This window comes from Bufo bufo, chromosome 4, assembly GCF_905171765.1.
Source record: "Bufo bufo chromosome 4, aBufBuf1.1, whole genome shotgun sequence".
Classification (NCBI taxonomy): Eukaryota; Metazoa; Chordata; class Amphibia; order Anura; family Bufonidae; genus Bufo; species Bufo bufo.
In genome coordinates this window covers 107,687,781-107,714,572 of record NC_053392.1, presented here as the reverse complement: position 1 = coordinate 107,714,572, position 26,792 = coordinate 107,687,781, and positions in this window count along the sequence as shown.

The following is a 26,792-nucleotide window of genomic DNA, read 5'->3' as shown; positions in this document are numbered from 1 at the left end:
TCTTCGAAGTGACTCAGAGGGAGGTTTTTTGCAACAGTAGAGGCCAGGTACAAATGTGGCCAGACAGGGCCCAGTACTGGAGGACGAGGAGGACGAGGATGAGGAAGAGGTGGAGGTGGAGGAGGATGAGGATGAAGCAGGTTCACAGCAGGCTGGCACCCAACGCAGCTCGGGCCCATCACTGGTGAGTGGCTTGGGGGGAAACACAGGACGATGACGATACGCCTCCCACAGAGAACAGCTTGTCCTTACCTCTGGGCAGCCTGGCACACATGAGCGACTACATGCTGCAGTGCCTGCGCAACGACAGCAGAGTTGCCCACATTTTAACGTGTGCGGACTACTGGGTTGCCACCCTGCTGGATCCCCGGTACAAAGACAATGTGCCCAGCTTACTTCCTACACTGGAGCGTGATAGGAAGATGCGTGAGTACAAGCGCACGTTGGTAGACGCGCTACTGAGAGCATTCCCAAATGTCACAGGGGAACCAGTGGAAGCCCAAGGCGAAGGCAGAGGAGGAGCAAGAGGTCGCCAACGCAGCTGTGTCACGGCCAGCTCCTCTGAGGGCAGGGTTAGCATGGAAGAGATGTGGAAAAGTTTTGTCACCACGCCACAGCTAACTGCACCACCACCTGATACGGAACGTGTTAGCAGGAGGCAACATTTCAATAACATGGTGGAACAGTACCTGTGCACACCCCTCCACGTACTGACTGATGGTTCGGCCCCATTCAACTTCTGGGTCTCCAAATTGTCCACGTGGCCAGAGCTAGCCTTTTATGCCTTGGAGGTGCTGGCCTGCCCGGCGGCCAGCGTTTTGTCTCAACGTGTATTCAGCACGGCAGGGGGCGTCAATACAGACAAACGCAGCCGCCTGTCTACAGCCAATGTGGACAAGCTGACGTTCATAAAAATGAACCAGGCATGGATCCCACAGGACCTGTCCATCCCTTGTGCAGATTAGACATTAACTACCTCCCCTTAACAATATATTATTGTACTCCAGGGCATTTCCTCATTCAATCCTATTTTTATTTTCATTTTACCATTATATTGCGGGGCAACCCAAAGTTGAATGAACCTCTCCTCTGTCTGGGTGCCGGGGCCTAAATATGTGACAGTGGCCTGTTACAGTGGTGGGTGACGTGAAGCCTGATTCTCTGCTATGACATGAAGACTGATTCTGTGCTGACATGAAGCCAGATTCTCTGTTACGCGACCTCTCTCCTCTGCCTGGGTGCCTGGGCCTAAATATGTGACAGTGGCCTGTTCCAGTGGTGGGTGACGTGAAGCCTGATTCTCTGCTATGACATGAAGACTGATTCTGTGCTGACATGAAGCCAGATTCTCTGTTACGGGACCTCTCTCCTCTGTCTGGGTGCCGGGGCCTGAATATGTGACAGTGGCCTGTTCCAGTGGTGGGTGACGTGAAGCCTGATTCTCTGCTATGACATGAAGACTGATTCTGTGCTGACATGAAGCCAGATTCTCTGTTACGGGACCTCTCTCCTCTGTCTGGGTGCCGGGGCCTAAATATGTGACAGTGGCCTGTTCCAGTGGTGGGTGACGTGAAGCCTGATTCTCTGCTATAATTTATATCAAAAAACCACGGCACTCTATAGCTGCTTTTAAGTTGCTTGTTTTATTTCATTATTTCATTATATATCTTTTTTCATTTTTGTATCCATCCAAAAATAAGCCACTGGCCAACGTTTCGGTCTAGACTTAGACCTTGTTCACGGCCTAATATATAGACAAGTAAATGTTTTTAATTAATATTTAGATATATACAACAATAGAAAATGGTTCTTTCTCAAATCACATAATATAGTTGACAATGCATGGATAATAACGTCATTATTGGGAAGAAAATCTCTGTCATGTAGAGGAGAATACAAAAACGGACCAAAATCATATAAGAACGGACCCTAGATCATATAAGCATATATATCTCATTCAGGTGGTCTATCAATAGCATGGTATGCCGCAGGGTGAGAGCAGTGGTCTAAAATGGGATGCTGTAATAGGGATATCCAGATAGCGGTGATGTAGGGTATCTGTGGAATCCAAACAGTATAATATTATTAGGTAGATATTGGGATAGTGTTCTAGTCATATAGGTGATACAAATTATGTAGTTCAGACCACTTAGATACGATGCCAATAGACTTAGATATAGAAATACTGTCAAATGAAGGTAACATGAAGGTAGCATAAAGGTAGCATGAACACAGATATTGGCAGGATCCTTCGCCATCAATTTTAGAAGCGCACATACCTTAGTCTGCATAGTAGGGAAGTATCTGGGATGGTATAGGGACGCTACTAGTCTGTGTGGTTTATGAAGGTAGCGAGGAGAGGCGTGGAGGGACGTGTCTAGCGCCAAAAGTGTGCGCATATGCAAAGTGACTTCCTAGTCCACGTGACAAGCGTCGCAAGCGGACGCATGTGCAGAGCGACTTGGGCGGAGAGTAGCTTGGGCCGGATGAGATGTGTGCGGGCGCATGCGCAGTAGAGAGCGCTGGTCTAGAAAGGGAACTGGTAGAACGTAGCCACATATTGGAAGATGTGTGCATGCTATTGATAGACCACCTGAATGAGATATATATGCTAATATGATCTAGGGTCCGTTCTTATATGATTTTGGTCCGTTTTTGTATTCTCCTCTACATGACAGAGATTTTCTTCCCAATAATGACGTTATTATCCATGCATTGTCAACTATATTATGTGATTTGAGAAAGAACCATTTTCTATTGTTGTATATATCTAAATATTAATTTAAAACATTTACTTGTCTATATATTAGGCCGTGAACAAGGTCTAAGACTAGACCGAAACGTTGGCCAGTGGCTTATTTTTGGATGGATACAAAAATGAAAAAAGATATATAATGAAATAAAACAAGCAACTTAAAAGCAGCTATAGAGTGCCGTGGTTTTTTTATATAAATTATATGCACCTTTACCACTGAGCACCGCCAACTATCTAAAGGAGTGCCGCTCAACCACCCTTTCTCAATGATTCTCTGCTATGACATGAAGACTGATTCTCTGCTGACATGAAGCCAGATTCTCTGTTACGCGACCTCTCTCCTCTGCCTGGGTGCCTGGGCCTAAACATGTGACAGTGGCCTGTTCCAGTGGTGGGTGACGTGAAGCCTGATTCTCTGCTATGACATGAAGACTGATTCTGTGCTGACATGAAGCCAGATTCTCTGTTACGGGACCTCTCTCCTCTGTCTGGGTGCCGGGGCCTAAATGTGTGACAGTGGCCTGTTCCAGTGGTGGGTGACGTGAAGCCTGATTCTCTGCTATGACATGAAGACTGATTCTCTGCTGACATGAAGCCAGATTCTCAGTTACGGGACCTCTCTCCTCTGTCTGGGTGCCGGGGCCTAAATATTTGACAGTGGCCTGTTCCAGTGGTGGGTGACGTGAAGCCTGATTCTCTGCTATGACATGAAGACTGATTCTCTGCTGACATGAAGCCAGATTCTCTGTTACGCGACCTCTCTCCTCTGCCTGGGTGCCTGGGCCTAAATATGTGACAGTGGCCAGTTCCAGTGGTGGGTGACGTGAAGCATGATTCTCTGCTATGACATGAAGACTGATTCTGTGCTGACATGAAGCAAGATTCTCTGTTACGGGACCTCTCTCCTCTGTCTGGGTGCCGGAGCCTAAATGTGTGACAGTGGCCTGTTCCAGTGGTGGGTGACGTGAAGCCTGATTCTCTGCTATGACATGAAGACTGATTCTCTGCTGACATGAAGCCAGATTCTCTGTTACGGGACCTCTCTCCTCTGCCTGGGTGCCTGGGCCTAAATATGTGACAGTGGCCTGTTCTAGTGGTGGGTGACGTGAAGCCTGATTCTCTGCTATGACATGAAGACTGATTCTCTGCTGACATGAAGCCAGATTCTCTGTTACGGGACCTCTCTCCTCTGTCTGGGTGCCGGGGCCTAAATATGTGACAGTGGCCTGTTCCAGTGGTGGGTGACGTGAAGCCTGATTCTCTGCTATGACATGAAGACTGATTCTCTGCTGACATGAAGCCAGATTCTCTGTTACGCGACCTCTCTCCTCTGCCTGGGTGCCTGGGCCTAAATATGTGACAGTGGCCTGTTCCAGTGGTGGGTGACGTGAAGCCTGATTCTCTGCTATGACATGAAGACTGAATCTGTGCTGACATGAAGCCAGATTCTCTGTTACGGGACCTCTCTCCTCTGTCTGGGTGCCGGGGCCTAAATGTGTGACAGTGGCCTGTTCCAGTGGTGGGTGACGTGAAGCCTGATTCTCTGCTATGAAATGAAGACTGATTCTGTGCTGACATGAAGCCAGATTCTCTGTTACGGGATCTCTCTCCTCTGTCCGGGTGCCGGGGCCTAAATGTGTGACAGTGGCCTGTTCCAGTGGTGGGTGACGTGAAGCCTGATTCTCTGATATGACATGAAGACTGATTCTCTGCTGACATGAAGCCAGATTCTCTGTTACGGGACCTCTCTCCTCTGTCTGGGTGCCGGGGCCTAAATATGTGACAGTGGCCTGTTCCAGTGGTGGGTGACGTGAAGCCTGATTCTCTGCTATGACATGAAGACTGATTCTCTGCTGACATGAAGCCAGATTCTCTGTTACGCGACCTCTCTCCTCTGCCTGGGTGCCTGGGCCTAAATATGTGACAGTGGCCTGTTCCAGTGGTGGGTGACGTGAAGCCTGATTCTCTGCTATGACATGAAGACTGATTCTGTGCTGACATGAAGCCAGATTCTCTGTTACGGGACCTCTCTCCTCTGTCTGGGTGCCGGGGCCTAAATGTGTGACAGTGGCCTGTTCCAGTGGTGGGTGACGTGAAGCCTGATTCTCTGCTATGACATGAAGACTGATTCTCTGCTGACATGAAGCCAGATTCTCTGTTACGGGACCTCTCTCCTCTGTCTGGGTGCCGGGGCCTAAATATGTGACAGTGGCCGGTTCCAGTGGTGGGTGACGTGAAGCCTGATTCTCTGCTATAAAATGAAGACTGATTCTGTGCTGACATGAAGCCAGATTCTCTGTTACGGGACCTCTCTCCTCTGTCTGGGTGCCGGGGCCTAAATGTGTGACAGTGGCCTGTTCCAGTGGTGGGTGACGTGAAGCCTGATTCTCTGCTATGACATGAAGACTGATTCTCTGCTGACATGAAGCCAGATTCTCTGTTATGGGACCTCTCTCCTCTGCCTGGGTGCCTGGGCCTAAATATGTGACAGTGGCCTGTTCCAATGGTGGGTGACGTGAAGCCTGATTCTCTGCTATGACATGAAGACTGATTCTGTGCTGACATGAAGCCAGATTCTCTGTTACGGGACCTCTCTCCTCTGTCTGGGTGCCGGGGCCTAAATATGTGACAGTGGCCTGTTCCAGTGGTGGGTGACGTGAAGCCTGATTCTCTGCTATGACATGAAGACTGATTCTGTGCTGACATGAAGCCAGATTCTCTGTTACGGGACCTCTCTCCTCTGTCTGGGTGCCGGGGCCGAAATGTGTGACAGTGGCCTGTTCCAGTGGTGGGTGACGTGAAGCCTGATTCTCTGCTATGACATGAAGACTGATTCTCTGCTGACATGAAGCCAGATTCTCTGCTATGGCATGAAGAGACTGATTCTCTGCTGACGTGAAGCCCGATTCTCTGCTATGGGACCTCTGTCCAATTGATATTGGTTAATTTTTTATTTATTTTTTTTTAATTTTAATTCATTTCCCTATCCACATTTGTTTGCAGGGGATTTACCTACATGTTGCTGCCTTTTGCAGCCCTCTAGCTCTTTACTGGGCTGTTTTACAGCCTTTTTAGTGCTGAAAAGTTCGGGTCCCTGTTGACTTCAATGGGGCTCGGGTTCGGGACGAAGTTCGGGTCGGGTTCGGATCCCGAACCCGAACATTTCCGTGAAGTTCGGCCGAACTTCTCGAACCCGAACATCCAGGTGTTCGCTCAACTCTAGTCATGGCTACTTCTGTTGTCCCTGCCTACTTGTGTTGTTCCGCCTTCTGTCAATTTGGACCCACCTACAACTTGGGGCCACTTTTAGGCTTTTTTCCGAAGTTTCCAATTTACATTCCCAGTCCACCCTTGGTGGTCTGTGATTTTCAATGTTTGGAATATTTTTAATAACTATACTTCTCCACATGTTTACCCGTTTGAAGGCTCCTTGATCTTCACATTGCTCTCTCAGATCCAGGGGACTTTCAGAACGGGTGTATTTATCCTCACATCATGGGACAAGTCATGTGACATTTTTCACCCAGGGGAACCTTATTCAACTAATTATGTGACTTCAGAAGGTTATTGATTGGATCAGACCTAAGGGGTTCATAGCAAAGGAGGTGAATATGTGCTTACAACTTTTCAGTTTGTGTTGTATCTATCTTTTCTATATTTTACTTTCCACTTTAACATTTTGAATCATTTTGTCAGATGCATTTCATAAAATCAAAATCAAGCTTCAATCAACAACAAGCAAACCATTTATCAATAATAATTCACAAGGACACTTGTTCTCAATCATTGACCCATGTAACCAGGACAGAGATCAGCCAACAAATGAGCAAAAGTTCTTTTATGCAAGGATATGCATGCCAATGGTCAGCAAAACATATCTTAGGCTACTTTCACACTTGCGTTTTGAATCCCGTTTGTGAGATCCGTTTCAGGGCTCTCACAAACGGTTCAAAACTGATCAGTTTAGCCCCAATGCATTCTGAATGGATAAGGATCCGTTCACAATGCATCAGTTTGCCTCCATTCAGCCTCCATTCCGCTCTGGAGGCGGACACCAAAACGCTGCCGCCTGCCGATCCGGAGCCAAACAGATCCGTCCTGACTTACAATGACGTACTGACACAATATGGTGCAATTGAAAACGGATCCGTCCCCCATTGACTTTCAATGTAAGTCAGGACAGATCCGTTTTGACTTTGTTCTTCATAATGCAAACTGATCCGTTCTGAACAGACACAATCGTTTGCATTATAGGTGCGGATCCGTCTGTGCAGATACCAGACGGATCCGCACCTAATGCAGGTGTGAAAGTAGCCTTATCGTGTAAACAGGGGGTGTTATGCCTACAAAATGTAAAGTGTATGAATTCAAATGATCGCAGTAATCATCATTCATCCACCTTACAGTATCCACTGGCCAATGTGAAGGTTTTTTAAGGCCTCTTTCACACGGGCGTTGCGGAAAAATGTGCGGGTGCGTTGCGGGAACACCCGCGATTTTTCCGTGCGAGTGCAAAACATTGTAATGCGTTTTGCACTCGCGTGAGAAAAATCGCGCGTGTTTGGTACCCAAACCCGAACTTCTTCATAACATGGTTATAAGGGAAAATAATAGCATTCTGAATACAGAATGCATAGTAAAACAGCACTGGAGGGGTTAAAAAATAAATAAAAATCATTTAACTCACCTTAATCCACTTGCTCGCGTAGCCGGCATCTCCGTCTGTCTTTTTTTTACTGTATAGGACCTGTGGTGAGCATTAACTATAGTTCAAGGACCTGGGATGACGTCACTCCAGTCATCACATGGTACGTCACATGATCTTTTACCATGGTGAGCCGCCTACTCATACAACTGGTGACGTTTAGCGATGTCCTCAGATGTTGAAGACCCCTTTAGTGCAAAATTGTGATCTGCCACTCATGCTCTGTCGGCAGATATCACTTTCAATTGAAATTCCTTTCTGAGGTCCGAGATTCTGCGGTGGAGGATAGAGAGCACGAACTTGGGGTGATGGAAACTAGCTCTACGTCGTATTAAGCTGGCTTCATCGTCTTAAGAAGTAAACTACGATATAGATCTACCTGAAATGACAGGACCTGAGACATGTGATCGTCTGCAAAATCCAGCCCAAAGTGACTGAAGTAGAAGAAATGATCTTCTATTCAAATATTCAACGTACTTTGGCCCATATTTTTCCATTTCCCTGACAATTCACCTGGATACACTGAGTGCCTTGAGATAGAACTGATCTAAATAAAAATTATCATTAAAACATAATAAAATCAATACATAACACTGCATTATATCTTACAAACTTGTTTTATTATGTTGAACAGTTAACAAAACATGAAAAATAATTTTTACAAAACCAATACTAACATGGTACAAATAGGTACAATAAAATGGTAAAAATAGATAATTTTTTTCTGTCCTATGGGCTTGAATTTGGAACTGGCCTGTTAAAATAAAAACAAAAACAATTATTACATATCACCAAAATTCATTTCTACAGCTAAACAGTACTATCTAACAGTAGCTCAATTTTAGTTTTACATAAGTATTTCAATCAATAGACACATGAACTCTTAGATGCAACTAGTAAATGATTAGGAAATTGGCAGTCCTAAAGGAGAACTATGGGATTAGGGCTTTTCAACATAGTTCTCCTTAGGGTAACGGGAGGACACAAACTAGCGTCCTCCTGTCACCCTAAGCTCAGTATACAGCAAGCTACAGCTCTCGGTATACTGAGATGCCACATTATACCGCAGAGACGCTACAGCTGAAGCGGATCCTGATAATTATGTCTGGATCCGCCCATCTGCGTGAGTTACAACTGGTTCTGCCTATCGAGAGGCAGAGTTAGCTATACACGCCCCCTCCCCCGTCCTTTCCGCCAGTCAGTGCTGAAGGATCGGAGCAGGGAGGGGGGAACCCAGTCCCTCCCCTGTCACAGCAGAGAGCCCATTTCCTGATCTACTGAGCCGACCTGTGACAGTCTCATTGTCATAGGTTGGCTAAAACTATAAGGAGGGTGAAAATTAGTCACCTCATAGTTCTTCTTTAAATTAGCTAAGAGGGGCTGGGATCCAAATAATATCCACTTTGGCCTCAAAACTCATCTTGGTTCATGCTCTACTCTTCACTTAGAGCAGTGGTTCTCAACCCAATAGTAGGTCGCAACCCACAGTTGAGGGCAGGGCTGCCTGAGACAAAAATAGGTTTGGCTATTTTGAAGTAAGCAGGCCAATCACATGGCCCCCAACAGTCCCCACCTGGTCACAATCTGAGGGCAGGGCCAAACAGCACAATCAAGGAGCAGGACCATTCGCCTAAAGTGGCCGACTAATTACAATGGACTCTATATATACACAGTATATACAGGGAGTGCAGAATTATTAGGCAAGTTGTATTTTTGAGGATTCATTTTATTATTGAACAACAACCATGTTCTTAATGAACCCAAAAAACTCATTAATATCAAAGCTGAATATTTTTGGAAGTAGTTTTTAGTTTGTTTTTAGTTTTAGCTATTTTAGGGGGATATCTGTGTGTGCAGGTGACTATTACTGTGCATAATTATTAGGCAACTTAACAAAAAACAAATATATACCCATTTCAATTATTTATTTTTACCAGTGAAACCAATATAACATCTCAACATTCACAAATATACATTTCTGACATTCAAAAACAAAACAAAAACAAATCAGTGACCAATATAGCCACCTTTCTTTGCAAGGACACTCAATAGCCTGCCATCCATGGATTCTGTCAGTGTTTTGATCTGTTCACCATCAACATTGCGTGCAGCAGCAACCACAGCCTCCCAGACACTGTTCAGAGAGGTGTACTGTTTTCCCTCCTTGTAAATCTCACATTTGATGATGGACCACAGGTTCTCAATGGGGTTCAGATCAGGTGAACAAGGAGGCCATGTCATTAGATTTTCTTCTTTTATACCCTTTTTAGCCAGCCACGCTGTGGAGTACTTGGACGCGTGTGATGGAGCATTGTCCTGCATGAAAATCATGTTTTTCTTGAAGGATGCAGACTTCTTCCTGTACCACTGCTTGAAGAAGGTGTCTTCCATCCTCAACCCGAAAAGGCCCCACAAGCTCATCTTTGATGATACCAGCCCAAACCAGTACTCCACCTTGCTGGCGTCTGAGTCGGACTGGAGCTCTCTGCCCTTTACCAATCCAGCCACGGGCCCATCCATCTGGCCCATCAAGACTCACTCTCATTTCATCAGTCCATAAAACCTTAGAAAAATCAGTCTTGAGATATTTCTTGGCCCAGTCTTGACGTTTCAGCTTGTGTGTCTTGTTCAGTGGTGGTCGTCTTTCAGCCTTTCTTACCTTGGCCATGTCTCTGAGTATTGCACACCTTGTGCTTTTGGGCACTCCAGTGATGTTGCAGCTCTGAAATATGGCCAAACTGGTGGCAAGTGGCATCTTGGCAGCTGCACGCTTGACTTTTCTCAGTTCATGGGCAGTTATTTTGCGCCTTGGTTTTTCCACACGCTTCTTGCGACCCTGTTGACTATTTTGAATGAAACGCTTGATTGTTCGATGATCACGCTTCAGAAGCTTTGCACTTTTAAGAGTGCTGCATCCCTCTGCAAGATATCTCACTATTTTTGACTTTTCTGAGCCTGTCAAGTCCTTCTTTTGACCCATTTTGCCAAAGGAAAGGAAGTTGCCTAATAATTATGCACACCTAATATAGAGTGTTGATGTCATTAGACCACACCCCTTCTCATTACAGAGATGCACATCACCTAATATGCTTAATTGGTAGTAGGCTTTCGAGCCTATACAGCTTGGAGTAAGACAACATGCATAAAGTGGATGATGTGGTCAAAATACTCATTTGCCTAATAATTCTGTACAGGGTGTATAGTGTTGACTCTATAGTTGGCGCATACAGTACTGGCTCTATAGGGGACAAGCAAGTATAGGATAAATATGGGTCCATGGTGTATAAATGAGTGTTAAGTAAGCAGCAACCCTTGAAAACGAAATATTATATTATTACCACTATATTAATATTACTAATTTCTACAATGGTGTTACTTAGTATTCGTTGCCTCCAAAGCTGGCTAGTTGTCTTTGACTGGCAAAGCCTGTCCTCAAAATCATAGGTGGACTGTTCAGTTGAGGTCTAGCCTAGCAAACCTACAATGGGTTTCCAAGAGTGGAAGTGAAAAAGTAGAGAGCGGTAACAACCTTGATGCTATGTTCATGATCAGCCATACTTTGAGCCTTCTAGCACCCTCAGCCATGCCCAATACCAGCCCCGGGGACATGTACTACCTGAAGAGCCTGCAGCCTGATCTGGAGCAGCAGCACCCCAAGCAGCACCAACATTTCCTCCTCATATCCTGCCCACCTCCATCTTATATTCTGGCCCCTGTGTGTCTCCTAAGTCAGCCCCATGTCCCCTCAGTCTGGTCCCTGTGTCTCCCCTCAGACTGGCCCCCCCCCCCCCCCCCCCCCCCCCCATCTCATTTACTCCAGGAGTAACTGGTATCCGGTGATTTATGGCAAGTCAAGCACAGCACAGTGTTCCCCGATCGGTTTAGATGGAGGTCTGATGTCCGCCGCTGGCGATTGGGCTGGAGTGGCTCTTCTCTTTGTCTGCTCTATGGCTCCAGTTATCTGAGAGGACAGAGCAGGCCATTTTGGCATAGCAGGCAGGGTCGATCACAATCAGGATGATTGAGTTGTGCCGGGTACTGCCCCCAGGGCAAGTGCCCGGTATGCCCAATGGCCAACCCAGCCCTGGTTGAGTTGGTCACCAGTGGTTTGTGCTGCGCTTAGTGAGAGCCCCTTCAGCCTCCTGCTAGAGCAGCAGTATCAGTACTCTGGCTGCGCGGCAGCTGGGGAGGATCGGAGAGAGAGGGGAGCAGGCGGATATCGTACACTACATCGTTATATCGGGCCACCAGATAGCTCACACTTGCCTTTTTGCTGCATAGCAGGGGACCACAAACCACAGACTGGATACGGACCAAGCAGCTGGTCCTTCCAGACCGCAATTGCCTGTGACACCCAGGGTCCTCCTCTGTTCCCCACTGAGCACTGGAGGATGGAACAGTAGCTTTCGTCCTCTCCAGCCATAGCCAACTCCCCCTCACATACCTATCATTGCTGGAGCCCATGGGAGCCGGCGGTCCTGTCATTCACTAACCTCCTCTCCTCTGGCCCGCTGCAGCAGTGAGACACATGTCACAACGTCACCGCTAGCCCGGGCCTGGAAAAGAGAAGGAGCTGTGCAGTGATGTAGCTAGAACTGACTGGGCCCCACAGAAAATTTTAGCAGCCCCTCTCCCAGTGTGTTCACGTCATGTTTTTCATATTGGTTTTATGTATACAATGTGCAGCACTCCAGGCATGTGTTAATGTATATATTTTCTGTCAAAAATGTCATGTGAACCCAGTCCTAGTGTCAGAATAAGCCCCAGTACACAGCGGAGGGGAGGCCGCCATGTACTGACAGAGCGCTGCCTGGTCCTGGTGGTCAGGGATGAGGACTGTGTCCCAAGGATCATTTATCTACTGGGAAATACAAGGCACAGTATAATACACTAGAATCTATAAGATATGAAGAGATTAGCCCTACCCCCGAATAATAATACAATTAGGGGGCATTTATTATACAGAAATACATCTATGTTAGGCGTATTTCTTAAACAAATTGTGGAGCAAAGCTTAGCACCGCAATTTACATATTTTTCGTGTTCATGCCAGGTCTAATAAAGGTGTTGTGGGCAGGGAAAGGGATGCAGTTATGGCCATCCAGTTACTGGATACCACCGCCATACAGTGATAACACCGCCATAGGGGCACTGTACAGGGTGTGTTAAGAGGGCACAATGCAGGGTATAAATGGACACAGTACAAGGTAAGGGGTACAGTACAGGGTGGGGGGCACAGTCACATGACCCTGTGACATTAGAAGGTTGAGATGCCCCCATAATAACAGGCATAGTAGTGCCCTGGATGCACAGGAAGGGTGGACACAGCAAGTAGGTGGAAGGGGCTCTGAGGGGGATTCATATAAGAAGTAGGGGCAGAAGGTCTGTGCAGGGCAGCAATAGGAGACAGGAAGGTGCAAGCTGCAGTCTCTCTCCTCAGACAGCACGCTGCAGTCTCTCTCCTCAGACAGCACGCTGCAGTCTCTCTCCTCAGACAGCATGCTGCAGTCTCTCTCCTCAGACAGCACGCTGCAGTCTCTCTCCTCAGACAGCAGTTCTGTGTAGAGGGGGTGTGTCTGAGTCTATCATATCATGCTTAGTAAATCCATGATTTCTACCTCACTGAACTTTATATCAGACCTCAGTTTCCTATGGGGCCCAGTGATTTCTATGTACGCCTCTGCAAGCGCAAGTATCGTCGTGCCAGCGAACCCCCCATAAAAGCGCAGAGTTAAACTGTAAAGGCAGAGCAGATTTGCCCCCATGTCTATCTCTCCGAAATAAGTTCAGAGAGAATATCAGGCGGCCTTATCCCAAACTGTCCAAAGGGGATTATTTAGAGTGCGCAAGACTCTCGTTCCTAGGAGCTCCTGCCCACTTCATTTACATCCCACTTAATGCTATAGTAGTTATCTGCCACTCATCCCAGTCAGAACCAGGTACAAACCGTACAAGACTAAGTCCAAGATTCCAAGTGAGGAAGGAGCACCCATATATAAAAATCTTATCATGTGTATGATCTTGTCAATGGTACACAGTTGTCAATACATTCCTATTTAACAATTGCCCAGCATCTTCATGTGTTGCAGCGATCCCATTCAGTATTTCTTATCCTCCAAACGCCTAACTGTACATCATCTGTAAGTAAAACAAAGTAAACCATTTAGAAAATATAAATAGCACCCCACATATGCAGCCAGCCAGAACCACAGGGGCAACACGTGAGGTGCACGGTGGACCGATGAGGGGCCAAATAATAACACAGTTCATCGGTTTACTCACCGTTAGCAGAAAGCCTCCCTGGGCTGGCAGCACAGTGTTGAGGAAGACAGCACGAAATCCTCCGGGGCACGCTCTGTGGTAGGGAAGCACCAGCCTAGATGGAGGTTGAGGTGCCCTTGGTGGCAGTGGTGTTTAGGGTGCTTGTGGCGGCTAGGTCCCTTGGTGTTATTTGTCGTGATGCCAGTACCGTTAATGGTGGTACAACCAATTGTAGTGAGGTTGAAGAATGAAGTAGACAGTGGTAGGATGCAACTCACAACTTTTACTGATGTTGGTTCCAGTTGCGGCATATACATCAGACAAATACAGTCTTTTGCAATTTAAAGGAATCCTGTTGATCCACTGTTAATAGGTTTGGCTGGGTTTAGCTTAGCTTGAAGGTTCCGTATCAGTAGTTCTGGTAGGTGACTTTGCTTCAGGTCCCTAGTAAATCGGAGTTATTTGGTGAGGTTGCCTGTAATGCTTATTTGGTATGCTTAGTCCTTTTGTTTCTGTATCTTCAAAGCTCTTGAACAGGTAGCTAGTCTGTATTCTTCAATGTATGGTGAGGCTGCCTGTAGCTAGATTGTCCTCCACCATGTGCAAAGGTGCCCATTAAGCTTTTAGTAATGGCTGTTATCACCGATGTCTCTCTTTAGCTTTGTTATCTTCTTCCAGTGATGAAAACGCTATCCTCTGGTTATAGGATCCAGGATCTAAGAAGGTCACAGAAGGAAAACGCTCTCCTGCGCCTCATACCTTGGCTCTACCTCATTTCTGCAGCTGGCTTCACCCACTAATTTGTGGTGTGTAGCCTCAGAGTAACCATTGAATCTCTTCTAACTCTCCCACTTTACTTCTACTACCAAATGACTACTCCTTCCCCCGTCTCCTCACTACACTAGGCCTGACCTAAGTATATATATGACCTAAGTGCTATCCCCATCTAGTGGTGGGATGTATAAATTGCACCAGACTAGCCTATGAACAGGGATACAACAGGTGTTGCAATACAAAATTACATGCAAGATGATAATGCCATTTCACAGTAATTTTGCAGTTCCCACGTGTCCTGAGTGGGACGCTGCTCATATAGTTAGCAGGTAAACATAGCAGGACAACGGGTAACAACCAGAGGGCAGCAGCCAACTAAGTACATATCCAAGGTCTGAACTCAACATTCAACCCTGTTGGTCTCAATGTATTTAATTTCATAATCCAGAGGATTTCTCTCTTTTTGAGTAGTAAGCCTCTGTTTCCACCTCTTCTCGATAGTGGAACGTGATCAATAAGCATCCATTTTATATCTCTATCACTGTGGCCCACTTATGCCAATATCACTGTGGCCTATCTGGAGGAGACGTTTCGTCTATGTGTCCCACCACTTCACTTTTGTTCTGGGGCGGTGGAGATACATAGACAACATCTTCTTCATTTGGACGGGTACGGAGATACAGCTGGCTGAGTTCTTTACATATTTGAACTCAGTGGATCGGGATATCAAGTTGACCATTACTCATTCCAGTGAAAAAATTGTGTTTCTTGACACTCTGATCACTATCCATGAGGAGGGTATAGACTGCAATATACACATCAAACCCATGGATAGGAACACACTGCTACACTATACTAGTGCACACCCTAGTCTATGGTGAAAACTTTACAGAGTAGTCAATTTCTAAGGGCTAAGAGAATAGTGAGCAACCCAGTACATCTGAAACAAACCTTGACCAACATGAAAGATGCTTTCAAACAACGTGCGTACCCAGTAAGGAGCCTTGATATGCAGATGAAAAAAGTAGACGTGAGTAGGGAGCAACTACTTACTACTAACAAGAAAAAGGCACATAGAATGAATAAAATTCCTCTAGTTACTACGTATACAGAAGATAGCTATCAGATTAGAAACATCATCAATAAATACTGGCCCCGTCTTAAATATGGTTTTGATGAGGTGGATGAGTTCAAAAATGCACCCTTGATGTCCTACAGGCGACCTAGAAATTTGAAGGACAGACTAGTCCATGCGGATGTGGGCTCTATTAAAAAAGTGGGACAGACCTTCTTAAAAACACCTAAGAAGGGATGTTTCCCATGCTTGAATTGCATTAATTGCAAACAGATTCAAAAGGGAGGCTGCTTTACACATCCAACAACTGAAGTCACATATAAAATTAACTTTTATTTGACATGTGATTCATCTTTTGTGATATATGTGTTGTGGTGCCCCTGTCTGTTACTATATGTGGGAAAAACAACATTGGAGTTTAAAACACGTTTTAATTATCACCGCTATACCATCCGCAAGTCCTGGTTCATTTTAATAAACGTAAGCTTGTCCACATTGGCTGTGGCCTGTGATAATGCTCTCTGCCGTACTAAACACACGTTCACACTATACACTGGCTGCAGGGCAGGTCAGCACCTCCAAGGCTGACAAAGCTTTTCCACATTTGGGCCATGCTAACCCTGCCTTCTCAGGTACTGGCGGTGCCCCAGCTGCGTTGTCGACCTCTTCCTCCTCCTCTGCCTTCGCCTTGTGCTTCCACTGTGCCCCCGCTGTCAGGTGGGAATGCTATCATCAGCGTGCGCTTGTAGTCGAGCATCTTCCGATCAGTAACAGATGTTTTCACTAAATTTACTTCCCTGTCAGCAATGCAGAGCAGGGGTTCATTCACGGCAAAATGGGGTTCATGTCACCCAGCAATACAACAGAGGATTTGGAGAGATTTAGGCCCCTGTCACCCAGGCACAGCAGGGGTTCATTCACGACAAAAGGGGGTTCATGTCATGCAACAATACAACAGAGGATTTTGAGAGATTTAGGCCCCTGTCACGCATGAAGAACAGGGGTTCATTCACGGCAAAAGGGGATTCATGTCACCCAGCAATACAACAGAGGATTTTGAGAAATGTGACACTCACTTATGCACGTCTTATCCCAGATGTGGAGTGTATCAGAGGCTTTTTTCTCCCTAGTAATCAAAAAGGCGTATTTCTGGCCTAAATGTGACACTGACTTATGCACGTGTAATCCCAGATGTGCAATATATTAGAGGCTTTTTTCACCCCAGTAACCAAAAAGGCGTATTTCTGGCCTAAATGTGACAGTGACTTATGCACATATAATCACAGATGTGCAGTATATCAGAGGGTTTTTTCACCCTAACCAAAAAGCTGTATTTCTGTCCTGAATGTGACAGTGACTTATGCACGTGCAATCCCCGAACGTGAAGTATATCAGAGGGTTTTTTCACCCCAGTAAGAAAAAAGCTGTATTTCTGGCCTTAATGCGACAATCACTTATACACGTGTAATCAGAGATGTGCAGTATATCAGAGGTTTTTTTTCACCCCAGTATGCCAAAGCCGGATTTCTGCCCTTAATGTGACAATCACTTATGCATGTGTAATCACAGAGGTGCAGTATATCAGAGGGTTTTTTCACCCCAGTAAGAAAAAAGATGTATTTCTGGCCTTAATGTGACAATCACTTATGCACTTGTAATCACAGATGTGCAGTATATCAAATGTTTTTTTCACCCTAACCAAAAAGCTGTATTTCTGTCCTAAATGTGACAGTGACTTATTCACGTGTAATCACAGATGTGCAGTATATCAGAGGGTTTTTTCACCCTAACCAAAAAGCTGTATTTCTGTCCTAAATGTGACAGTGACTTATGCACGTGTAATCACAGATGTGCAGTATATCAGAGGGTTTTTTCACACCAGTAAGAAAAAAGCTGTATTTCTGGCCTTAATGTGACAATCACTTATGCACGTCTAATCACAGATGTTCAGTATATCAAAGGGTTTTTTCACCCTAACCAAAAAGCTGAATTTCTGTCCTAAATTTGACAGTGACTTATGCATGTGTAATCACAGATGTGCAGTATATCAGAGGGTTTTTTCACCCCAGTAAGAAAAAAGATGTATTTCTGGCCTTAATGTGACAATCACATATGCATGTGTAATCACAGATGTGCAGTTTATCAGAGGGTTTTTCACCCCAGTATGCCAAAGCAGGATTTCTGGCCTTTATGTGACAATCACTTATGCATGTGTAGTCACAGATGTGCAGTATATCAGAGTTTTTTTTCCACCCAAACCAAAAAGCTATATTTCTGTCCTAAATGTGACAGTGACTTATGCACAGATGTGCAGTATATCAGAGGGTTTTTTCACCCCAGTAAGAAAAAAGCTGTATTTCTGGCATTAATGTGACAATCACTTATGCACGTATAATCACAGATGTGCAGTATATCAGAGGGTTTTTTCACCCCAGTAAGAAAAAAGCTGTATTTCTGGCCTTAATGTGACAATCACTTATGCACGTGTAGTCACAGATGTGCAGGATATCAGAGGGTTTTTTCACCCCAGTAAGAAAAAAGCTGTATTTCTGTCCTAAATGTGACAGTGACTTATGCACGTTTAATCACAGATGTGCAGTATGTAACCAAAAAGCTGTATTTCTGTCCTAAATGTGACAGTAGAAAGAAGATCCCAGCAGACGTGTCTTCAATGCTCGTGAAGTTTTATTGCATGTAACAATATGTCCGTAGAAAAGGACGCGTTTCGGCTCAATTGCCTTTCTCAACAGATAGATGTACATAGTCGGTAGCTCATATATATACACATATCAATGATTAGAGAGAGGAACCTCCCAGTGACGTCAACGCCCAAGATAGGGGGCGGTACATGCATAGTCACATGGTAACATAGTCCAGGTAATCAATCAAAGAATCAAAAAAGCGCAACAGGTATCAAAATACATGTCAGTAATAATTAAATACTGTTAGATATTGTTATTAAATACCAGCACAGCTGAGGTACTCCTTCATTTATATAGTCGATGTCTAGAAAAAATAATGCAAAAATTACAAAAGTTAATATATATAAAATGATGAACAGAAAATGGCACTAATAGAAATCAGATATGCATAATTTCATAGTCGCGATTAAGACCTCTTGGATGAAGGGTATCAAGGGTATGAATCCAGTAGGCCTCCCGGCGCAAAAGTCGTTTTTTGATGTCGCCGCCCCGCCCGGGTCTAGAAATCTGTTCTATAACCTGGAACTTCAATTGGGCGATGGTATGGTTATACTTTTTAAAATGGGAGGGAACTGGTAGAAGTAAGTTTTTTGTCCTAATGGTGGATTTGTGTTTTCCAATGCGGTCTTTAACACTCTGCATAGTTTCCCCAATGTATAGCAACCCACATGGACATTTTATTAAGTATATGACGTTGGCTGATTCGCATGTGAAAAAGCCATCAACTGCGTATGTACGTCCAGTATGTGGGTGGTAAACATTGGGCCCTTTGATGACATTGGAGCACTGGAAACAATGGAGACACGGAAAGGTACCCTTCCGCTGTGTAGCCAGTACCCCCTGTTTGAGAGTGCCACGGGTGCTCCTAATATCCGCACGCACTAGCTTGTCTCTATAACTTTTTTTTGGAATTTTGGAATTCCCTGACTTGGGGGTATGCTTTACCTAACAGACACCAATGTTTCTTCACAATATTATCTAGTTTAAGATTAAATGGATGGTATTTGTGAATCAATGCCACTCGTGGGCTTTTGTCATGTTCTTTTTCAGAGCTATGAGGGGTTTCTAACTCATTTAAGGTGTTTGTTAGGATAGATGGTGGGTACCCTCTTTCTTCAAATCTTGTGGTCATCTCTTCTATTCTAAGTTCCTGTACTGAGGGATTAGAGACAATCCGTCTAACCCTCTGATACTGGGACTTTGGAATGGCTTTTTTGAGAGCAGGTGGGTGGGTGCTGGTGAAGTGGAGGATACTATTTCTATCTGTCTCCTTCCGAAATAGATCAATTAAAAGGTTACCATTCAAATCCTTGATAACCCTTGTGTCCAAGAAGCTAACCGTCCGACTGTCACTTGTAACTGTGAATTGTAAACCAGTGCGTGCATGGTTCAGGTGTGAGACGAATGCCGTTAGGGTCTCCTGTGACCCCGCCCATATGCAAAAGATGTCGTCAATAAATCTTTTCCACAATAGAATGTGGTTATGATGCCATTGACTGCTGTATACAAAATCATCCTCAAATTGCGACATATATGCATTTGCATAGGGCGGGGCCACATTAGACCCCATCGCGGTCCCCCGCTTTTGCAAATAATAAGAGTCCTCAAACATGAAGTAGTTCTCATATAAGACGAGGTGAAGCAGCTCTATAAGGGAGTAATTACTCCTTTCTAGGAATGACTTGACAGCCTGCACACCTCCATTGTGTTCTATGGAGGTATACAGGCTGACCATGTCAATCGTCACCAGTAGACTGTCCAGTGGGACTGGACCCAATTGCGCAATAGTGTTCAAGAAGTCCTGTGTGTCTGTCAGGTAGGAAGAAATATCTCTTATCAGAGGTGTAAGAACCTTCTCAAGCACTATTGCCAAGGGAGACAAGATAGATCCCACCGAGGCCACTATAGGGCGACCTGGTGGATCAATTAGGGTTTTATGTACTTTAGGGAGCACGTAAAAAACAGGTGTTATCGGTGTTTGGTTGACCAGAAAAGTATGCATATTACTATCAAAAACACCCAATGTAGCAAAGTGATCCACAACTTTCAATATTTTACGTTTTATACAGAAGACTGGATCCGTATTTAACAATTCATATGTATCGTGGTCTGAAAGTTGGCAATTCACCTCCGCCACATATTTTGTCCTATCCATAAGGACAATAGCGCCCCCTTTGTCTGCTGGCTTCAGAACAATTCTCTTGTCTTCCATTAATGATTTAATAGCCGTTTTTTCTTCTGGTGTAACGTTGGATGTAAACCGCATTTCACCCCTCTTAATGCCATCTATGTGTGTCTTAATGTCCCTACAGACCAGTTCGATATAAGTCTCAACGGGATGGTAAAATTTGGGGGGCATAAATTTACTCGGGTTCTTCAAGCCTAAATCACTTAAGCATAAACTAGGTCTTTCACCATCACCCGGACCAGCAATTCTCTCACCTTTATCAGAGAAGTGGGCTTTTAATCGCAGTTTGCGAAAGAACTGATTCAAGTCAATGTCAAATTGGAAAGTATCAAAATAATTAGAAGGACTGAATGACAGCCCTTTCTGGAGGGCCAACATCTGTACGGGACTCAATATTTGTGAAGACAGATTAATCAGGAGCGACTGTTTCTTACCTGCGAGCGGGTTTGAACAGCTTGACTCGGTCCCGGCTTCGATGCGGCGGCTGCGGTGTTTGCGTCCCGCACGCCTCCTCCTCCTCGTGGACGCTGGCTGCCTTTCCGAAAAAAAGGAGCAGAACGGGTATCTTTGCTTCCGGAGCTGGAGGTAAAAGATCCGGGTCTTGTCGGGCGTCTGTAACCTGGTTTCTGGTGCCAAGCAGGGTCTTGCCATTTGTAGACACGATTAAGGTGGTAATCCTCGTTGTCCCGCAAGAACTTGGATCTCTTCTTCGTCTCCGTTTCCTTGCGGTATGTAGAGATGTAGTTGTCCACGGATTCCTTCAGTGTCCCGAACTCATCTGAAGTTAAGGAGTCTCTCAGCTGTTGTTCGGTAGCTGTATTCTGTGTTTGTAATTCAGTGATCGCCGTATGGAGACGTCTGATTGTCAGCAGAATCAGGTCATAGGAACACTTATTAATGATTTTCTCAAAATCGCTGGTATATTCAGGATCGTTAGAAAAGAAGGTAGGGCGTAAATGAACCCTTAGACCTCTAGGAATCCTTTTGACCTTGAAGTATTCTGCCAGAGTGGTGGCGTGTAACTCATATGAGATAAGTCTCCGGCGTTCACGTTCCCAATGTCGCTTTTGAAATTCACTTGTGGGAATGTTGAGAAATTCAGAAGTAGATGTCACTTGTGAGAGTATCCTTTCAGCATCGACATCTGCAAAGCTCAATGTTGAAGCGTCAGAAGACATCTGTTAATAGCGGTGCACGTTCCGGTAACAAATATGGAAAGAAGTTGGCCGGCACACGCTAAGGTGCACGCCGCACGGGATAGGATGATTCCCACGTGTAATAGAAAGAAGGTCCCAGCAGACGTGTCTTCAATGCTCGTGAAGTTTTATTGCATGTAACAATATGTCCGTAGAAAAGGACGCGTTTCGGCTCAATTGCCTTTCTCAACAGATAGATATACATAGTCGGTAGCTCATATATATACACATATCAATGATTAGAGAGAGGAACCTCCCAGTGACGTCAACACCCAAGATAGGGGGCGGTACATGCATAGTCACATGGTAACATAGTCCAGGTAATCAATCAAAGAATCAAAAAAGCGCAACAGGTATCAAAATACATGTCAGTAATAATTAAATACTGTTAGATATTGTTATTAAATACCAGTACAGCTGAGGTACTCCTTCATTTATATAGTCGATGTCTAGAAAAAATAATGCAAAAATTACAAAAGTTAATATATATAAAATGATGAACAGAAAATGGCACCCAAGTTATAGAGACAAGCTAGTGCGTGCGGATATTGGGAGCACCCGTGGCACTCTCAAACAGGGGGTACTGGCTACATAGTGGAAGGGTACCTTTCCGTGTCTCCATTGTTTCCAGTGCTCCAATGTCATCAAAGGGCCCAATGTTTACCACCCACATACTGGACGTACATACGCAGTTGATGGCTTTTTCACATGCGAATCAGCCAACGTCATATACTTAATAAAATGTCCATGTGGGTTGCTATACATTGGGGAAACTATGCAGAGTGTTAAAGACCGCATTGGAAAACACAAATCCACCATTAGGACAAAAAACTTACTTCTACCAGTTCCCTCCCATTTTGAAAAGTATAACCATACCATCGCCCAATTGAAGTTCCAGGTTATAGAACAGATTTCTAGACCCAGGCGGGGCGGCGACATCAAAAAACTACTTTTGCGCCGGGAGGCCTACTGGATTCATACCCTTGATACCCTTAATCCAAGAGGTCTTAATCGCAACTATGAAATTATGCATATCTGATTTCTATTAGTGCCATTTTCTGTTCATCATTTTATATATATTAACTTTTGTAATTTTTGCATTATTTTTTCTAGACATCGACTATATAAATGAAGGAGTACCTCAGCTGTACTGGTATTTAATAACAATATCTAACAGTATTTAATTATTACTGACATGTATTTTGATGATTTGATTGATTACCTGGACTATGTTACCATGTGACTATGCATGTACCGCCCCCTATCTTGGGCGTTGACGTCACTGGGAGGTTCCTCTCTCTAATCATTGATATGTGTATATATATGAGCTACCGACTATGTACATCTATCTGTTGAGAAAGGCAATTGAGCCGAAACGCGTCCTTTTCTACGGACATATTGTTACATGCAATAAAACTTCACGAGCATTGAAGACACGTCTGCTGGGATCTTCTTTCTATTACACGTGGAAATCATCCTATCCCGTGCGGCGTGCACCTTAGCGTGTGCCGGCCAACTTCATTCCCTAAATGTGACAGTGACTTATGCACGTGTAATCAGAGATGTGCAGTATATCAGAGGGTTTTTTCACCCCAGTATGACAAAGCAGGATTTCTGGCCTTAATGTGACAATAACTTATGCACGTGTAATCAGAGATGTGCAGTATATCAGAGGGTTTTTTCACCCTAACCAAAAAGCTGTATTTAAGTGCTAAATGTGACAGTGACTTGTGCAAGTGTAATCACAGATGTGCAGTATGTAACCAAAAAGCTGTATTTCTGTCCTAAATGTGACAGTGACTTATGCACGTGTAATCAGAGATGTGCAGTATATCAGAGGGTCTTTTCACCCTAACCAAAAAGCTGTATTTCTGTCCTAAATGTGACAGTGACTTATGCACGTGTAATCAGAGATGTGCAGTATATCAGAGGGTTTTTTCACCCCAGTAAGAAAAAAGCTGTATTTCTGGCCTTAATGTGATAATCACTTATGCACGTGTAATCACAGATGTGCAGTATATCAGAGGGTTTTTTCACCCCAGTAAGAAAAAAGCTGTATTTCTGTCCTAAATGTGACAATGACTTATGCACGTGTAATCAGAGATGTGCAGTATATCAGAGGGTTTTTTCCACCCTAACCAAAAAACTGTATTTCTGGCCTTAAAGTGACAATCACTTATGCATGTGAAATCACAGATGTGTAGTATATCAGAGGGTTTTTCACCCTAGTAAGAAAAAAGCTGTATTTCTGTCCTAAATGTCACAGTGACTTATGCACGTGTAATCACAGATGTGCAGTATGTAACCAAAAAGCTGTATTTCTGGCCTTAATGTGACAGTGACTTATGCACGTGTAATCAGAGATGTGCAGTATATCAGAGGGTTTTTTCAACCTAACCAAAAAGCTGTATTTCTGTCCTAAATGTAACAGTGACTTATGCACGTGTAATCACAATTTTTCTTAGGTCTTATGCGTAATATTGTCAGTCTGTAAAAGTGGCGCACTATTCGGATAACATCGTTCCCAGCAGCGACCTCTGAATACAAGATGCATCCAGACATCCTCCCCATGCTGTATCAGAACCATTTCGGGGTTGTTTCCATCAATTTCTGACATTTTCTTATGAACCAGGCTCCCTCCCCTCTTCAGAGCAGTGGGTACCTGGTTTAATGCTTGGGTTCTCACATTGACTTCCATTATACTCGGGTGCTCGGTCGAGCACCCAAACATCCCGGTGTGTTCGGCCCGAGCACCCGAGCACTACGGTGCTCGGTCAACACTAGTCATCAAAATTACAGATGGCCTTCAGAATATGTTCTAAGGCCTAGAAATTATGAACAGTGGAATAAATGATAACTTCACAGTGAATATACTTTTTAGAGAAATAAGCTTCACCTATATGAATATATGCATAATATAATCATTCATACTATAGAGGATTTCTGACAATGACCCCATTACTCACAAGTTGAAACCAGAAAATTACATACACTATATAAAAAGACACATATGCATGTTTTTCTCAATATCTGACATGAAATCAGAATAAACCAGGTCAATTAGGATTACTATAATTATTATTATTTGCCAAATGCCAGAATATTGAGATAGATAATGTTTTAAAGGGGTTGTCCAGAAAATGGCACTAATAGAAATCAGATATGCATAATTTCATAGTCGCGATTAAGACCTCTTGGATGAAGGGTATCAAGGGTATGAATCCAGTAGGCCTCCCGGCGCAAAAGTAGTTTTTTGATGTCGCCGCCCCGCCTGGGTCTAGAAATCTGTTCTATAACCTGGAACTTCAATTGGGCGATGGTATGGTTATACTTTTCAAAATGGGAGGGAACTGGTAGAAGTAAGTTTTTTGTCCTAATGGTGGATTTGTGTTTTCCAATGCGGTCTTTAACACTCTGCATAGTTTCCCCAATGTATAGCAACCCACATGGACATTTTATTAAGTATATGACGTTGGCTGATTCGCATGTGAAAAAGCCATCAACTGCGTATGTACGTCCAGTATGTGGGTGGTAAACATTGGGCCCTTTGATGACATTGGAGCACTGGAAACAATGGAGACACGGAAAGGTACCCTTCCGCTATGTAGCCAGTATCCCCTGTTTGAGAGTGCCACGGGTGCTCCCAATATCCGCACGCACTAGCTTGTCTCTATAACTTGGGTGCCATTTTCTGTTCATCATTTTATATATATTAACTTTTGTAATTTTTGCATTATTTTTTCTAGACATCGACTATATAAATGAAGGAGTACCTCAGCTGTACTGGTATTTAATAACAATATCTAACAGTATTTAATTATTACTGACATGTATTTTGATACCTGTTGCGCTTTTTTGATTCTTTGATTGATTACCTGGACTATGTTACCATGTGACTATGCATGTACCGCCCCCTATCTTGGGCGTTGACGTCACTGGGAGGTTCCTCTCTCTAATCATTGATATGTGTATATATATGAGCTACCGACTATGTACATCTATCTGTTGAGAAAGGCAATTGAGCCGAAACGCGTCCTTTTCTACGGACATATTGTTACATGCAATAAAACTTCACGAGCATTGAAGACACGTCTGCTGGGATCTTCTTTCTATTACACGTGGGAATCATCCTATCCCGTGCGGCGTGCACCTTAGCGTGTGCCGGCCAACTTCTTTCCCTAAATGTGACAGTGACTTATGCACGTGTAATCAGAGATGTGCAGTATATCAGAGGGTTTTTTCACCCCAGTATGACAAAGCAGGATTTCTGGCCTTAAAGTGACAATAACTTATGCACGTGTAATCAGAGATGTGCAGTATATCAGAGGGTTTTTTCACCCTAACCAAAAAGCTGTATTTCTGTCCTAAATGTGACAGTGACTTATGCAAGTGTAATCACAGATGTGCAGTATGTAACCAAAAAGCTGTATTTCTGTCCTAAATGTGACAGTGACTTATGCACGTGTAATCAGAGATGTGCAGTATATCAGAGGGTTTTTTCACCCTAACCAAAAAGCTGTATTTCTGTCCTAAATGTGACAGTGACTTATGCAAGTGTAATCACAGATGTGCAGTATATCAGAGGGTTTTTTCACCCCAGTAAGAAAAAAGCTGTATTTCTGGCCTTAATGTGATAATCACTTATGCACGTGTAATCAGAGATGTGCAGTATATCAGAGGGTTTTTTCACCCTAACCAAAAAGCTGTATTTCTGTCCTAAATGTGACAGTGACTTATGCACGTGTAATCAGAGATGTGCAGTATATCAGAGGGTTTTTTCACCCCAGTAAGAAAAAAGCTGTATTTCTGGCCTTAATGTGATAATCACTTATGCACGTGTAATCACAGATGTGCAGTATATCAGAGGGTTTTTTCACCCCAGTAAGAAAAAAGCTGTATTTCTGTCCTAAATGTGACAGTGACTTATGCAAGTGTAATCACAGATGTGCAGTATATCAGAGGGTTTTTTCACCCTAACCAAAAAGCTGTATTTCTGTCCTAAATGTGACAGTGACTTATGCACGTGTAATCAGAGATGTGCAGTATATCAGAGGGTTTTTTCACCCCAGTAAGAAAAAAGCTGTATTTCTGGCCTTAATGTGATAATCACTTATGCACGTGTAATCACAGATGTGC